The sequence below is a fragment of the Seriola dumerili genome, unplaced genomic scaffold (genome assembly GCF_002260705.1).
Source record: "Seriola dumerili isolate Sdu_G_001 unplaced genomic scaffold, Sdu_1.0 BDQW01000138.1, whole genome shotgun sequence".
In the NCBI taxonomy this organism is placed as follows: domain Eukaryota; kingdom Metazoa; phylum Chordata; class Actinopteri; order Carangiformes; family Carangidae; genus Seriola; species Seriola dumerili.
In genome coordinates, this window is record NW_019174393.1 from 3,380,581 (window position 1) to 3,397,038 (window position 16,458).

The 16,458-nt window shown below is 43.1% G+C and overlaps 1 protein-coding gene across 1 annotated transcript in view; it reads right to left on the minus strand.

Moving 5' to 3' along the window:
• The window catches only part of LOC111225043 (plexin-B2-like), a 176,042-nt gene that overhangs the window by 90,406 nt on the left and 69,178 nt on the right, over positions 1-16,458 (minus strand). The gene's annotated exons all lie outside the window — the stretch shown is intronic.

Here is a 16,458-nt window from a genome sequence, read left to right on the forward strand (position 1 = left end):
TGACCTCAGTTTGACCTCTGTTACCTTGATTGAAGGGATTAACAAAAACATCGCCTGGAAAACGAACCAAAAATTATGACAAATAATATGAGAAAATATCACAAAACTTCGTTACAGCGTCTTGAAATACACACAAACACCAAAAAGGTATAAGTTAACTTTTCACATCTCTGTTCGACTACACTTCACTGGGTCCCATGACAGTGCACAGGGTACAGTGCTGAGCTGGAATATCTCATGCCACACCCCCCCCCCCACCTCTTCCCATCAGCTCTGCTTTGTGCGAGTTTAATGCAGCAGAGCAGGCAGACTAATCAAACAGGAATAGACAGGACGTATTAATCCAGCCCAGACAGTGAGAGCTAAATCCATCATAAGGATTAGTTATAAAAAATGATTACCCCGACCCAATCAGCCCAATCTATGGCCGGGCAGCGGAAAATAAATATGGCTTCAGGCTGAAAAATAAATATGTAGAACATTAGTTCAGCGGAGTGAAATTCACCTACAGTGTGTTCGTTCGGGAGCGGAGATTTCTCACTGCTGCTGGTGTCAACTTCCTTCTTCTATTTTGCTGGAAGAGTGAGAGAGCATTTTTAACGTTTTCAAATAATTAATAAAAAATGCACATTCAACAAAATGCATATTTAATCAGATGTTAAAAAAACAAGGCTGCAGCTGTTTAATTTTCACCAACATTTACTGTGTCGCTTCTAAAATCCATAGAATATAAATTAAAAAGTTGCATTTTTCCTGAACATACAAGAAGGTTACTTGCTGCATAAATCATGGACATGACTTAGAGAACTGAAAGGTTCAACACGCTTGAAATTCACATGCTGATTATTCCTGAGATGATCAATAATTAACGATTTCTACAGGCAGCTGGGCTTCTCATGCAGCGAGACTTTAAAGCTTCTATAGTCGATATTTCAAAATCTGGTCAAGTTACTGTGAGTGATGTGGACGGTGTCGATCATAGTGATGAACACTCACTCAGTTATCATTCGACTCTTCCTCTCAGCTCTACTCACTATCTTTCAGCTCATCGTTGGCTGAAGGTGCAGAAACTTTATTCTCTCACACCACATTCACACATTCACAAACTACAGACAGACAAAGTCAGAGCCCGCTGGTGAATAAAGTGAAGCGTTTAGCAGCTGAGGAGTAAGATGGTAGAGACCAAAGCAGAGCTCGAGAGGAGAGTAAATATTCGGACTGAAACTCATCAGGTGGAGACAAGACACACGACTTCACCCAGCAGGCCCGGACGCAGTGTGAAAGACAGTGGACTCTAACGTCACCGCGGTGTCACTGGCATCGAGTGATGTATGCTAATTTAAAGGGCAGAAAAACAATCCACAAGGTCTATGATTAAATGACCCACTGGAACCACTGTGGTCACTGGTTAACCAAAACCATGCTCCTCTCTTCTGAAGTATCTCAGCCGCCGCAGCCCATTTAATAGCTGATAAATCTTCGAGATGTTTATTGAAAGAAAAGCAATGGAACTCTTCAGTCAGTATTAATAAAAACCATGATGGCAGGCCGGACACGCTCGTCAGGCGAGCCGGCTCGGAGGTCGACGTGGAGCCGGACACTCTGTGGGTGACGACAGCAGAGAGACGGACCCCGTGCAAACTGCCGTCTGTCAGGGACGTGGTGACACTCACACCACCTTAATGAAGCGGAGGAGTGTGTCTTCAGTGGCGAGGTCGCTGTCACAGAGACAGACTCAGGAGATCCTGGTCCCCCGAGCCATTAGGGCTCTTCAGCTCTCTTCAGCAGGGGCAGTGGGGGTGGTGGTGGTGGTGGTGGTGGTGGGGTGGGGTGGGGGGGTTATTGAGTACCAGGCCTGCTGCTCTGCTCTGCTATTTCTGCTGTATTTCACTGGCTCTGCTTATTACGCGCTTCAAGTCACTTTATTTACTGTCATTGCACGATCACTTTTGCACTGTGAAACAATTTATCTGCTGCATCAACCAACCTCACATGTACAGGACCCTTTAGCATCTAATGTCCACGTATAGAGCACAAGCTACTTTATATTTTAATTGCTTGCTGTATTAAACTATTGGATGCCTTGATTTCTTGTGATCAATAATAGTATTGATCCATAAGATGAGATATTTGTGGTTTTAAAAGAACCAAAAACAATCTCCATGTAGTTTTACATCTCCTCTCTCAGGCTTCTCTCCTGAGCCTCTCCTCTGATTGGCTGACACTTTTCTGATCCAATAAAAAATATAGCAGATTTCAAGGAAAAAACACTCAAAACACCTGCAAGGTTTTGGATGGTGGGTCCAGGTGGGCGGGGCTTGTGCAGTGACTGAGGGCGTGACTGCTTTGTTGTGACATCACAAAGTTACAAAAGTCCTCACGGCTGGTTTTAAAGCTCAGTTTCTGAATACAGGCTGTGTGCATTTCTCTGTGGACTGAGGCTTTGATACTTTCACAATATTAATATAGAACCTAGACCTGATCTATAATCACACTACACATAGACATCTACCTTTTAGACTATATGAGACCTTTAAGGCTGAGTCCTGGGTTCCCTGTCTCCACTGCACTGGCCCAAAAAGCAGAACAGCTGCCTGAAAAACACTCGATAACATCTTTCAAAAGCTGAAATCTCACAAAACAGCTACATGTGAAACTTTGACAGCTCTTTTGACACCGAATGTTTATCCACAATAGTCATTTTTGCCATTATCACTCTAATACCTCAAAATTAAAGCCTGTGTTTCATCTTCAACGCCGTTTTTCAAAACCCAATCACGACTTTAATCTGCCGCTTCACCTTTGTTTGTTTTCCTTCTCGTGTCGCTAACAGAGTGTCAGTCAGTCCAACTGCCTGATTTCAGATCCCCCCCCCCCCCCCTCCCCTCCCCCTCCTCATCATCATTTCCTCAGACTGATAGTTTATGAAAAGGGAACCGGCGTCGAGGCTCCGCCGACGCAAATGCAATTCAATGTGGAGGGAAGGGGAATGCTAATTCACTGGGAAGACCTGTGTGCTGTGTGTGTGTGTGTGTGTGTGTGTGTGTGTGTATTGACTCTCACAGTGAGGGGTGTGTCTGGTGTTGTATTTCCCAATCTGTGGTCTGAATAGTGAGTCCGAGAACACACTTGACTGCCGTAATGAGGTACTCTCAGTGTGTGTGTGTGTGTGTGTGTGTGTGTGTGTGTGTGTGTGTGTGTGCGTGCGTGTAAACAGACTGAACTCAGAGCATTATGGGTGCTAAGGGAGGGGGGTGAAAGAAAGAGTGAAGGAAAAAAGATAAAAGTAAGAAAAACTCCAGAGTGCTGAAAGAAGGAACAAGAATCCCTAGAGTTCCTCCCCCCTCACCCCCCCTCCCCCTTTTCTCCCTTTTATTCCTCCTCTCTCGCCTGTACAAACACGCTCCCGCCCTCCTCTTCATCCCGCCCCCCCATCCTTTTTCAACTGCCCTCTTTATCTTCTCGTCTTCCTCCTCATCTTTCTCCCCACTGAAACACAAAACCCTTGTAATCCTCATGATCCCGGCCTGTCCGGAGGGGACGGGAGGAGACACGAGCGAGAGGAAGAGTCTGAAGAGGAGGAGAGAGAGAGAGAGAGAGAGAGAGAGAGAGGATGAAGGAGGGATAAAGTCGAACAGTAAAAGGAAGAACTTCCATCACTCCACCAAATACCGCTGATTGTATTTTGTATTTATAGCTATTGTTTTATTCATCATTTACAAATCCTGCTCATCTACTGGGTTTAATCAAAGTTCTGGTTCCCGTGCAAAGAAAAGAAAAGAGAAGCTGTTGAAATCAAAGCCCAGCAGACAGCTGAGTTTACACAAATAATCACAAACGATAACAAAGTCTGTGATTTGTCACTCCTCCCTCAAACATCCCAGTGTTTTGGCATCACTTCTGCTCTGTGATTAAATAAACTCTTTCCTGAAGCTGCATTAAACTATTTTATTTTGAAGGCAGCTATAACTTCCTGTAACTTTTTTTTTTTTAATAAGCTAAATAAGATGATTAGATCAGGCTGGGCCACTTCTACATTACCATGGTAACAACACCTTTTACAGTTTCTGTTTGTATGAAAATCAAGTTTTATTCTATCAGCTATGACGACATCGCTAACACTGAGTACAGACATGTGGCAATACGCCTGACCTGCCCTTTAAATAGTGAGAGAACAACATGGAAGTAAAGATAGCTGAGGATTACTGCAGCTGATGACAACTATTACTGAAGAACTGTTGCTCCAGTGTCAGGGATCGCTGGTGAAGTCGGTCCAATCAATAATCAAACCAATTTTTATTTTTATACTGCATCACGGGCTCGATTTTGGGGAAATGTGTAGAGATCTGAGGAGATGGAAGCTTCGCTGGAAAGAGTGAGGTTTTCTCAACACGTTGGAGCAGAGCGGTCAGATCCACAACCACCTGCAGCCAGAAGGAAAAGAATAGAAACAGTTTCCATCCTGAGTGGTGATCTCTGCCACGACCTGTCAAAGCAAACTCGCTTTTCAGTCCAGGCCTCTTATGCAACCGGTGACACACACACACACACACACACACACACACACACACACACACACACACACACACACACACGTTCGTCTCTAATGGAGGTCCTGCCCAGAGAGATGAAACCGCTGATGAGCCGTGATTCAGAGAGAGAGGAGCTGCGACATGAACAAAGGCTGCTCTTCCTCACTGTGAGGTTTTGGTTTACATCAGAGGAGCCTGAGAGACTCTTTGAACGGCGACTCGTCGAATCAAAGTCCACCTACTTTACTCTGCAATTTATTTCAGGGGCGAAAGTGGACGGGTATTTGGCGGCAGACAAGAACCCATCAGAGCAGAGCTATCAGGTGGCTTCAGGACACACACACACAAACACACACACGCACACACACACACATTCATCTACTCAGTCTCTGATAATAAGAGTCTGTTAGCGCTCCTTTTCTCAATCCAATCACGACGTGATTTAAAGGCAGCAAAGCGTCTCAGGCGGCTGAAACTGTTTACATCACATTTTCTTCCTGATTTCTCCGCCCGCCGCCCGTGTTCAGACTGCTGTTGGTGTGTTTTCTACACGGCTGAGCGCTCACCTCCAGGCACCAGAGCTCTGCCGGCAAACTGTGATTTTAAGACTGACATCTCACACTGAGAGTAAATTTTCTCCTGCTGGAGAGGAGTAAATTCTACGTCTGGTAGCTGACTTGTTTTTAAGATTAGAGAAAAATAAATAAATAAATTTAAAAAAAAAAGGACAAAAAAAGAGAGGAAAGTAATAAAAAGTAAAACCAGGAAGAGAAAGAGTTCCCTCTAAATAAATCCGAATCTTTTATATATCTCGGAAACAGCTGAAAAAATTTAATTCAAGACCGGATTTGGAGCCGATGAAAAATAATGGGAAAATCTTGTTTTCATCTTTCCCCCTGAACATGTCAGAAAACACATGATAAGGTAAAAAAAAAAACATGTGGTCTGAGTGATGGGATCTCAAACGCGTCCTCAATGCGTCTCGGGTGCGTTCACACCTGAATTCAGAGCGGCACAGACCCGAGTCGGATGTTAGTACCAGGTCTGAACGGGACCTTTGTATCTGATCCATTCGGTCTGATAAACACTAAAAAAAACAATCAGGAAATGTATTCTGGATGCTGAAACGACGAGTCGATTACTTGATTGGATTTCACTCATTAATGCATCTTCCCTGACTTGATTTCCTGTCCGGTCTCGAGTCTCGTTCATGTTCAACATGTTAATTTAGAAACTTAAAAACGACCCGACCGTCTGTGGCCACTTCCTCTGTCCTCGTTTCTCCGTGTGTGGTACGGCGAGACCGTGTCCTCGTTCTGGATCCCACCTTTTAAAAGCTCCTCTGATTGGTTCAGTTGCTTTCACAGCTGGGGGGGGGTGGGGTGGAGGTGGGGGGGCAAACATCAATGAGTACCACACCAGAAAACCCCACCAGCCCTTTTTTCCCTCCTATACTGATTTTCAGTTAGGTTTACGCTTCACATTGATTCGTCACTGTCTAATATCCCGCCTCAGAAACCTGCTTCAGCACGAATTACACCACATCAGGGAGGTAATGATGGCATTTCATGGGACTTTTAAAGGGCTAACATGCCAAAAAGTTCCAGAGAAGAAGATTTTTCAGAGAAAAAAATGCATCCAAAGACTGATTAAACCGAATTTACAACCTAAAACACTCTAATTTAACTGTGTCAAAGAGCTTTTAACAGCTCTGAGCTGCTCGTTAAAAGACTTTCTCAGGACCTAGAAACACACTAATGACAAAAACACAAAAGGGAGGAGCAGGGGAAAGCACGTTTTGGTTAGAAAATAATTGTTTCTAGTTGCACAATGCCAGAAAAACCAAACCCTGACAAGGAAGCAGGAGACAGAAGAAATGGTTTAACTCAAAATGATGACAGTGAATGATTCAGGAGATCAAAATGATCCAGGAGATTAAAAATCCAGCCTGTAGCAAATATGGGGGTGAGGAGGCGAGATAGTGGGGTGGAAGAAAAAAAAAAATCTTTAGAAAGTAGTTTCATTATCTTACTCAATCCTTCCTGAAGCTTTTGGAAACTGTTTGAGTAGTTGAACAGAGGAAGTACATTCTTGTTCTCTCACACACACACACACACACACACACACACACACACACACACACACACACACACACACACACACACAGATGTAGCTCTAAGGGAAGATAATCTTTAGAGAATAATTTTATTCTCCTATTAAATCCTCCCAGATGCTTCCGAAGAATATCTGTATGAGGCGGGAAAAGAAACGCAGCACACACTGCCGCCGTTCACGCTTCCTGGTGAAGAACGAGACACTCATTTGTCACGGGCCACAATCGTGCACACACGATATACGTGTGAGCGAAATCATGAACACACACACACACACACACACACACACACACACACACACACACACACACACACACAGAGTTAGGAAGCGTTCTGAAAGGACAGACGTGTGTGTGGACGGACGGACGGTGTGTGTTTGTAATGATGCTTTTCATGTAACTGCACTTGATGTGTCTATGCTCTTTCATTATATGAGTGTGTGTGTGTGTGTGTGTGTGTGTGTGTGTGTGTGTACTCCTACACCATCTCTGTGCTGTGACATCCTAGTTCATTAATTTTGACGGTGCTGTATAAACTTTAAACTCCTCACAGCTCCCGCGTGGCTCAACATGCCTCCATGCAGATCAAACCAAGCACTCATCGCAGTGTGTGTGTGTGTGTGTGTGTGTGTGTGTGTGTAAAGCTATGTCCACCACCGCGCAGTGTATATAAACATGAAAGACTCACCTAGAGCTAAAACTAATGATCATTTTCATTATGATTTTATCCGTCAGTCCTTTTCTAATCAACGTGTTTAGCCTATAAAATGACAGAGTGATGTTTTGTCTAAAACAAACAGTGACATCATTAATTTCATCAATCATCATCATAAATTTATTTATTTATCTGACCAACAGTTGAAATCTTAATATTTTCAGTTTACAGTGAAAAACAGCATGCTAACATGCTAATGTTTAGCAGGTTTAACGTTCATCATCACGCACCGCCCAGGTGAGTACACTGTGTACACCGAGAGACAGCAACTATCAGTTTAGTGTGGTAGCATGCTAACGTTCGCTAGTTAGCAATAAACTGAAAGCACAGCTGAGGCTGATGGGAACTCAGTTAGTCATTTAGTTTAGCAGGTTTCTGATCATAAACCCAAGTGTTGGACAAACTTGAATTTAACCTCCTGGTGGCGCTAAAGGAAAATTCATTAGAGGTCAAATTTCATGACAATCCGTCCGTATAGCAGTTGAGACATTTCACACAAAAACTACAGATTTAACCTCATGGTGGCGCTACAGGATAGGTCAGAGGTGAAACAGTGTGACCATGTGACCATGGCTCATCCTCTGAGGACTACAAATGACTGCAGAAAATTTCATGGCAATCCATCCAATAGTAGTTGAGAAAAATAAGAGAGGAAGAGTAGGTTCGCAGAGCTGAACGTGACGCCTTCAAGTTCCTCCGACAATTTCCGTTTTACAACGACAACAAAAGCAGAACGTCCTCGTGTCAGAGAAGCTGGAAAGAGAAAAAACGATGAATTGATTAAAGACTAAAATAATCTGTCGACAACAGTCTGCCGGGTTTAATGACCGTCAGCTGTCACACCACAATCTGACCTGGGAACGTTTTACACCACAAAAAAAAGTTAAATCAGGACAAATCAGGTTAACTCATCAACAGCGCGTCTGTCATGGCGTCTTCACATCTTCACTTTCATGTTTGTCACATCACAAAAAAACACAACGGAGCCGAGCGGGATGACAAGCGTCTCCTGTAACGCTCCTCGCAACTGTCCAATATACAAAGGTCAGCCGGTCTCTGAAGTCTAACGAGCTAATTAATGAGCTGCCAATCAAACATCAAAAGGCGACACCCAGGGAGGGGAAGCTGTCCATATTTCCAAACCACATGACCACAAACAGGAAGAAGTGCACGAACTCAAATTTGATTTTAATTAGATTCTATTTAAACACATTGTCATGACACAATACAGCGGCATGTGACACACACACACACACACACACACACACGCAAAACATGTTTGTGAGTGAGAGAAGCAGCAAAAACAACACTTGTCATTTACTGTTTCACTATGAGTCAGTGAAGCTCCAGCGAGATCTCAGAGAGCCATATGTGGAAGACATTAAACCTGAACCTGTTGCTATGGAGCAGGCACATACACACACACACACACACACACACACACACACACACACTCTCATACTCACAGACGCAGTCCATTTTGGAAGTAAGAAATGAAGAGAATAATAGAGAAAGAGGCTGTGGAGAGCAGTGAAGTAAGCTGTTAAAGCCATCAGAGGCAGGGAGGGTCCCCACTGTTGTCCATAAAAGCTTAAATGTAGCAGACAGCTTACAGAGTCTGCTTCAGTACTTTCCCTCCTCCCTCCTCCCTCCCTCCCTCCTCTTCACTTCTTCTTCTCTCCCTGGTCTGCAGCATTTCAAAGTTCATGTATAATATAAAAAAAAAAAAACGAGCTGCAGGTATTCCTGATTCAGCTCCTTCTGTGATCTGAGAGGAATCAAAGGAAGCGAAACAGTCGACTCTTGCCGGGCAACAACAAAGTGATGCCGTTGGAGCGCGAGTGCACAAGTCGGCAGTAAATATATTCAATGATATGCCAAAATAAAAAATAAAAAAGTCGACACCTCGGGGCACACAGGCCGACCACAGACCAGAGATTAACAGAAGAAGAAGAGATGAATAAAGCTGAATTAAAGGTGAAAAGATAAATGGCCACAACTTGACTTTGTTGCTGTTGCTTTGGTTTCTGATTATTATTATGGAAGTATATGATTGACAGTAAACACATCTCCACTAGTATCCAGAGCTCACTGCATGAAAGCTTACAGAGGCAGAAACGTCCTCCGGCACACAGGAACCAACGACTATTATGTTTCAACTTCCTTCGGAGTAAGATGCGTGAGAGACATGAAGAAACTTGCTGTGATGGGAGGATTTTTGCTGCTGCCTCAGTTAACAGATCTCACGCTAGTTTTTTATTTCCAGAGTAAAAGCACGGCGCCCCAGTTTGAGGATTCTTCCCATCAGACTCGTGAAACGAGGTTTGTTTACTCCTGACTAACAAGCTGCTGGAAGGAATGTTTATTCAGCAGTTGTCTCAAGCAGCTTGTCCAGCATCTTATTTTGAAAGTGTCAATATCAAGCGTTATTTAAGGTGCTTCTTTTGGAGCTCAAAACAATCAGAAACCGCCAGCCGAGTCCTCGTTTGCAGCGGCCTGGGTTCAAACCCGACCCTGGCCCTTGGCTGCACGTCATCCCCTCTCTATCCCCTACATTTCCTGTGTCTCTGTCCAATTTCGCAATCATAACAAACACGCAAAAATGCTCCAAAGAAAATCATCATTAAAGAAAGACTACACCAATGACGTGGAACGAGCTGCAGCGAACGCAACAGAAAGGTGTGGGTGGGGAGGGGGTGGTGTTAGCCAATCAGACAAGCACTTTGTTTGAAGTGAGGCTCTTAGCATCAACATTTAGTTTGTGTACATGCACACTCATATTCCACTATTATTCTGAATTTAGTGGGATATGTCGTCTTCAGGAGCTGTAATGTTTTGTTCATATTTTTCAGCGAACTCAAGTAAAGACTGTAAGAGACTACAAACATGGAGGATAGTGTTTTCCCTCCGTCTCTCGCTGCTGTAGGCTAACAAGAAAATGCACATGACTGTACGTTAGGCCTCCTTTACACTGTAGACAGCACAAATCAGGTGAAGGAAACATCAAGTGATACTTAGTAGACGGACAAAGCTTGAACCGGACGATTCAGTTACAAAGAGAAAAAGAAAAACAGGGAACGTAAAAGATCAAGCAGCAGCTGACGTGGCTAAACATACAATTCCTACAGAAGTAAACTCAAGAAATGACATGCCTCTATGGAAGTTCGCTCGCGAAAAGTGAGTCAAACAGCAGGACGACCTTTCTTTCTTCTTCTTCTTCTTCTTTGAGCCAACGCGGCGCAACTTGGAGCGGCTTAAAGAAAAGAGCATAAAGCTTTCCACCATGGTGAGGAGACAGAGGCCACACTCTGCTGGCTAACACAGAAAAGAAAATACTGAAAACCACACACGAGCATCCATTCACCCACGCCCTCCAAACACACAACAACACACACACACACACACACACACACACACACACACACACACACACACACACACACACACACACTGAGCACACTCAAGTACAGGCAATGATCCTGAAACTATTCAATCTCACCGCACACACACAAACACACCACAGAACCAGTTGGCAGCTGATAAAAGTCTGCTCCGAGTCATCAACTTTGCCTTCTAAGTCTCTTTCCCCTTCCCGCTCACTAACTCCAGTTTTTATTCCTTCACTTCGTTTCTTTTCCTTCTTTTCTTTCTTGTTCTTTTCTTATGTTTTTTCCTTCCTTTTGTTTCCCAGCTTTCATCCATCCTGGCTTTCTTCCATCCATTTTAAATTTTTTCCAGGTTTTTCCATCGTTTTCAGATTTTCCTCCACAATCCATTCATCACTATTCTGGTGTCCAACACTCCTTCCTTCCTTCCTTCCTTCCTTCCTTCCTTCCTTCCTTCCTTCACATTCTTCTTCCTTCCTTCCTTCCTTCCTTTCTTCCTTCCCTCACATTCTTCTTCCTTCCTTCCTTTCTCTCTCTCCCTCCTTTCTTCCTTCCTTCCTTCCCAACCTCCCTCCTTCCTTTTATTCCTTCATTCCCTCCCTCCCTTTCATCTTCCTTCCTTCCCTCCTTCCTTCCCTCCCTCCCCTTCTTCCTTCCTATATCATTGCGACTCTAAATTAATGGGCTGATTAAGGAGATATAATGAAAAAGCTGGACACACACTGAGTTTTGGCAGATCTGAGGGGATGTTTGCCATCTGTGGTGTGTGTGTGTGTGTGTGTGTGTGTCTGCTAGTGCACATTTAAAGACAAAAATGGAGTCCAGTCAGAACCACACACCTCAAATTTCACGCAGTGATACAATTCTGGGACTAAACCCAAACACAACGGCCAGCCAACCAGCTCCACACACACCCACACCCAAGCACACACAGACACACACGCAGACAGACACACACACACACACACACACACACACACACACACAGACACACAGAGCCGTAGTAGCAGACGTGCTGAGGTAAGTGTTGAAGTGTTGAAGAAGATTAATAGAAAAGTGAAGAAGAGACGATCTGATGAAAGCTCTCTCAGACGTCCATACGTCTTACAGTTTATTTCCACACATATAAAAAACGCCTGTGTTTACTGAACCTGTGGTGATATTAATCATTCACCACAGTTTGACTGATGTGGCTTTGAGAAGGTCAGTATTGATATTTTCTGGACTGAATCTGCTGAGAGCTCATGTTTTGTACCGACGTTCAATATTCTAACAACAATGTCTATTCGGCCATTTTTATTTAAACAAGCTGTTAAATTCTTTTGGGACCAAATACATGAAAACAAAAAACTCTGTGTTTTCCTCACATTTATTCATTGATCGCACCAGAAAGTAAAAACAAAGGAAGACCGGGGGAAAACAACATCCCTCCGTCTGACAGAGGCTGCTGCAACCAGCAGGATGTTTATGGCCATATTGCACTTACAGAACTTTTGCATCATTCAGTATCAATATATTGATATATTATTGGCTGATATTAATTTAATGCTTTATACATCAGCTGATAAGTATCAAGCTTTTAACGAAATCAAACTCTGGTTTTGATGCTAATGATTCTCTGCATTTTTTATTTTTTTTTTATATATATTTTTATATCTGAGGATATTTTTTTTTGATATATAATAGCTACTGCTAATGCTAGCCCAGCATTTCCTGCTGCAGCTTCAAATTAAGAGCCTTCAACAAGGAAAATTCTATATTTTTCTTTAACAGATGTCATCATCACATGTATCATTATATATCATATCATCAATTGCGCAATAACCTGACCTTTAGAAAAGCCGATACCAATATTTTAGCATTGAAACTGCTCACAGATGAACATTTCTATCCCCACAAATATTCCTCTGAAAACCCATCCACATTCAGGTCAAGAACAAAACACATGTCAACTATCATCCTGAGATTTTTGCTCCTGACAGCGAAGAAAACCACTTCAGTTATTTGAAAATCATCAAGTATTTAGACATTAATGAAGCACTCAAACTCACCCCTGGAAGAGACGGCTCACATCTGACAACTGAAACCGAAAAGCTATTCAAAAAAAAAAAAAAAGGTTGCCTTGAGCTTTCATTGCATACTTCTGCATTGTGTCTTATATAATAAGTTTAAGTGTCTCGTTCCGACAAATTCCTTTAAAGTGACATAATGCGTAGATTTTGTTTTCAGTGGCGTCTGCGTCAGATCGCTCCTTTCTTCGTCTTCATAAATGCCACTGATGTTATTGCATATACAACTAATGCTGTAAATCATTTCACTTTGCATTCACATATTCAACCTGACGGGTCGAACCTGTTAACGTGCCTTTACATAATAATTATATTCTGCTTTTCTTCGCTGTAACATATCACTGCTTTCCCACGGGAGGTACATTTCATTTGCTTATGTATGCATTGCTTTGGTAGCTGCTGCACGGGGGGCCCCTGTGATCCACCCGGAGGCCCCCGGTGGCCTCAACAAGAGAGGAGGTCTCTTCTAGCCTCACACCCCCCTGCTGGAACCATCTGCTGGGCTTCTTCTGTAGCAGCCGGCCCCAGGGAACGCGCCCCAGCGGGGGGTTGATGAGAAAAGATTCACTGTGAGTTTTTACTGTTGCTCAAAAGTGTATGTCTGTTTATCTGTGGAAATGATTCTGAGTTTTAAAAGCTGAAGTGAGTCCGAGTCCAAGTCCAGGTCACTCAAGTCTTGTCAAAACAAGTCTAAATGAAATCTTAAGACTTGTTAAAATGAGTTTTCAGCCAAGTGCCATGTCAGTGGAGACAAGTCAAATGTCTAGTCAAGTCTCAAGTGTCTATGTCTCATCAAAACACATCTCAGATTAAAACCCAAGTCTAGTTAAACCAAGTCTCAAGCTAGTCGAGACAAGTCCGACTCAAATATCAAATAAGTCTCATCAAAGATGGACAAGTCTCGAGTCTCATGTCTAGTCAAAACAAAGCTCAAGTCAAGTGCAGACGAGTCGGTCGAGACAAGTCCAGATGTGACATCAAGTTTATCAGCCGTCAAATGAGCCAAGTCAAAGTCTGCAGTCCTGTTAGTTTAAATCTAGGTTTTGGGGTTTTAGTTTTATATTTAGATTTCAGATTTCTAGTCGTGACCTATCGTCACAGTTGAGGTTATAGGAGGAATGTTGTATCTGAGTTCATATGATGAAGGTGTGACCTGTTTTTCAGGAGGAAATCTGTGAAATAGATCCTGACAATCAAAATAAAAGCCAGCGAGGGAGAAACAATAAAACCTAACTGAATAGGACTTATCGGCTGTATGTAGTACACCTCAAATATCAGAGAGGGATGAATGATTCGACCCTGAGAAAGAGATATCATAAAACCCACACACACACACACCCTTGTATTTGCTTTCATAAGATTTGAGGGAGTGACAAGCTACACGCTCCCATGGAAGGCAGAGAAAATGAAGCAGTTTATGGGAACAAGACGGATTTGGAAAGAAAAAAAACATGAGAGAGGGGAGTGAGAGATTGAGAACACGGAGGCAAGAGGGAAACAGTGATGGACGGAAGACAGACGGAGACGCACATACACTGTAGTGACACACTTTAATGTGCGTTGGCAGACTGAGAGCAGACAGAAAACGAATCATAGAAACCAGTCATTCAGATCAGATGACCATTCAAATCGCAGCAACACACTCCAACTGAAGCCGACGATAAATTATCATCATTTTTCATAAGAAGTGTTCAGTGTGTTCAAATATTCAGTGTTTCTCCGCCTGAAAAAAAATAAAATAAAAGTGGATTCTGTGAAGAATGGAAGAAAAAAAAAAAAAAAAACTCTCTGAAACAATATACAATGTTTACTCATCTGAGGTTGTGAACTGAGAAAGAAAAAGCCTTAAATGGCCAAAACAACCCTGCAGCCAGTCTGCAGGCGGTAACAGAGACGAGGTATTACAGCCATTACTGTGGTAGGTAATCTGTGTGCACATACTCCATCTTCCTGTGTGTGTGGTAGACGTCTTCACAAGCCCTGAAAATGTGCACCAGACGAAACACAAAAAAAAAAACTAAAACAGGACACGAACCAAAGATGTTTAATGTCTCTCCACATTAAGAGAACACAATAATGTAAAGATGCAAAAGCAGCGCGAGGTGACTTCTTCCAGGCTACGGCTGCCTGGCTTATAAAAACGGCCTGGCATATAAAAAGGGGGAGAGAAGCGTCTCTCTCCAGGATTAACTACAACAACTTATGTGCGAAAATGACTGTCGCTTCTGTGCAGTGAAGCTGAGAGAAATTCAACGCGACTTCCTCCTGGGTCAAAAAGGCAACGCTATTAAAACCCAACTGACCCGCCACAGTGGGTCAGTCGGTAAAAACTCACATTGTGCGAGCCAAGCGTTATTCAAATCGCGGAGGTCTTCACTTTAAATTCTGGTGGACATCCTGAAGTTTCCAACGATTATGAAACATGTCAGGCTCAAATATTGGGGAAATGTGTAGAAAATGATGTGCAAAGCATCCAGAATATTTCCATTTGATTGAATGGTGCAGCCATAAACAAACAAACAACCGTTATTATATCTTGTACCCGTTATACCTTTCCAGCGCCTGTACAGTGGAGCGAACTGTGAGTAAGGAAAAAGCTCTCAGACTTATGAAGTACGATGCAGCCACAACATCACCCTGTTGTCAGGTCGTGTGGGGTCAAATTCCACAGAAGACCCAGAACGTTGCTGGACGCCGCCGAGAGTCACGACGGGCGAGAAAATGTTGACACAACACACGTTCAGGTCGAGACGTGTCGTTGAGGTTTTGGTGGATCCTGCCTGAAGAACCTGTGGGGGTGTTTTTGTGTAAAAGGTCTTATTCTAAATCCCTTATCCACTTGAGACATAACTTGAGGCTTAACCTCCGATCTCCTTGTCCTACATGATTAAAGTCCCAGCGGCTGCGTGGTCTAGCGGTAACCATCTCTATCTGGCGTTATCGACAGTGAAATTAGGATGTTTTTGGAAAGTGAGGACATTTTGTCCAATCCATACTTCTTTGAGAGGTAAGACTTGGTTTTAGGGTTACAGTTAGACTTGAGTTTAGGTCACGGTTGATGAAGGTCTTTGTCCCTTTTGCCTGAAAAATAGTATTTTTCCCTCAAAGTGAAGCTCTCACAATCAAGTCTGCTACCGTTGAGACATTTTGGTCCTGCAGTTACAAGAATATGATGTTTGTGTGTTAAAGTTATTACTACAACAGCATCATAGAGTTGGGGGAGAAGCAGAAAAGCAATATAGTACAGAGAAGTGTGTGTGTGTGTGTGTGTTAGTGTTCAGTAATTAGCTGATATATGAGAGAGTGTTTGTATGGGAGTGGGGGGGGGGGGGGGGGGGGATTCATTTCTTAGGAAAAAATAAAAAAAAACGGCCTGAAGCCCCTAATTAACCCCTTCACCCACCCACTGCCCCACAACACACACACACACACACACACACATAGAAATACACACACACACACACACACACATAGAAATACACACAAAAACACACAGGCAGCTGAAGCCACCAAAATAAACAGCCAATGGCATCATGGGAACCTACGAGTGTTTCTAATGACAGCTGAGGAGGAAGAAAGGCTGAATAATTAGTGGAGAAAAACGAGGGATGGAAATACAGAAAGACAGAAGAGAAGAAGAAAG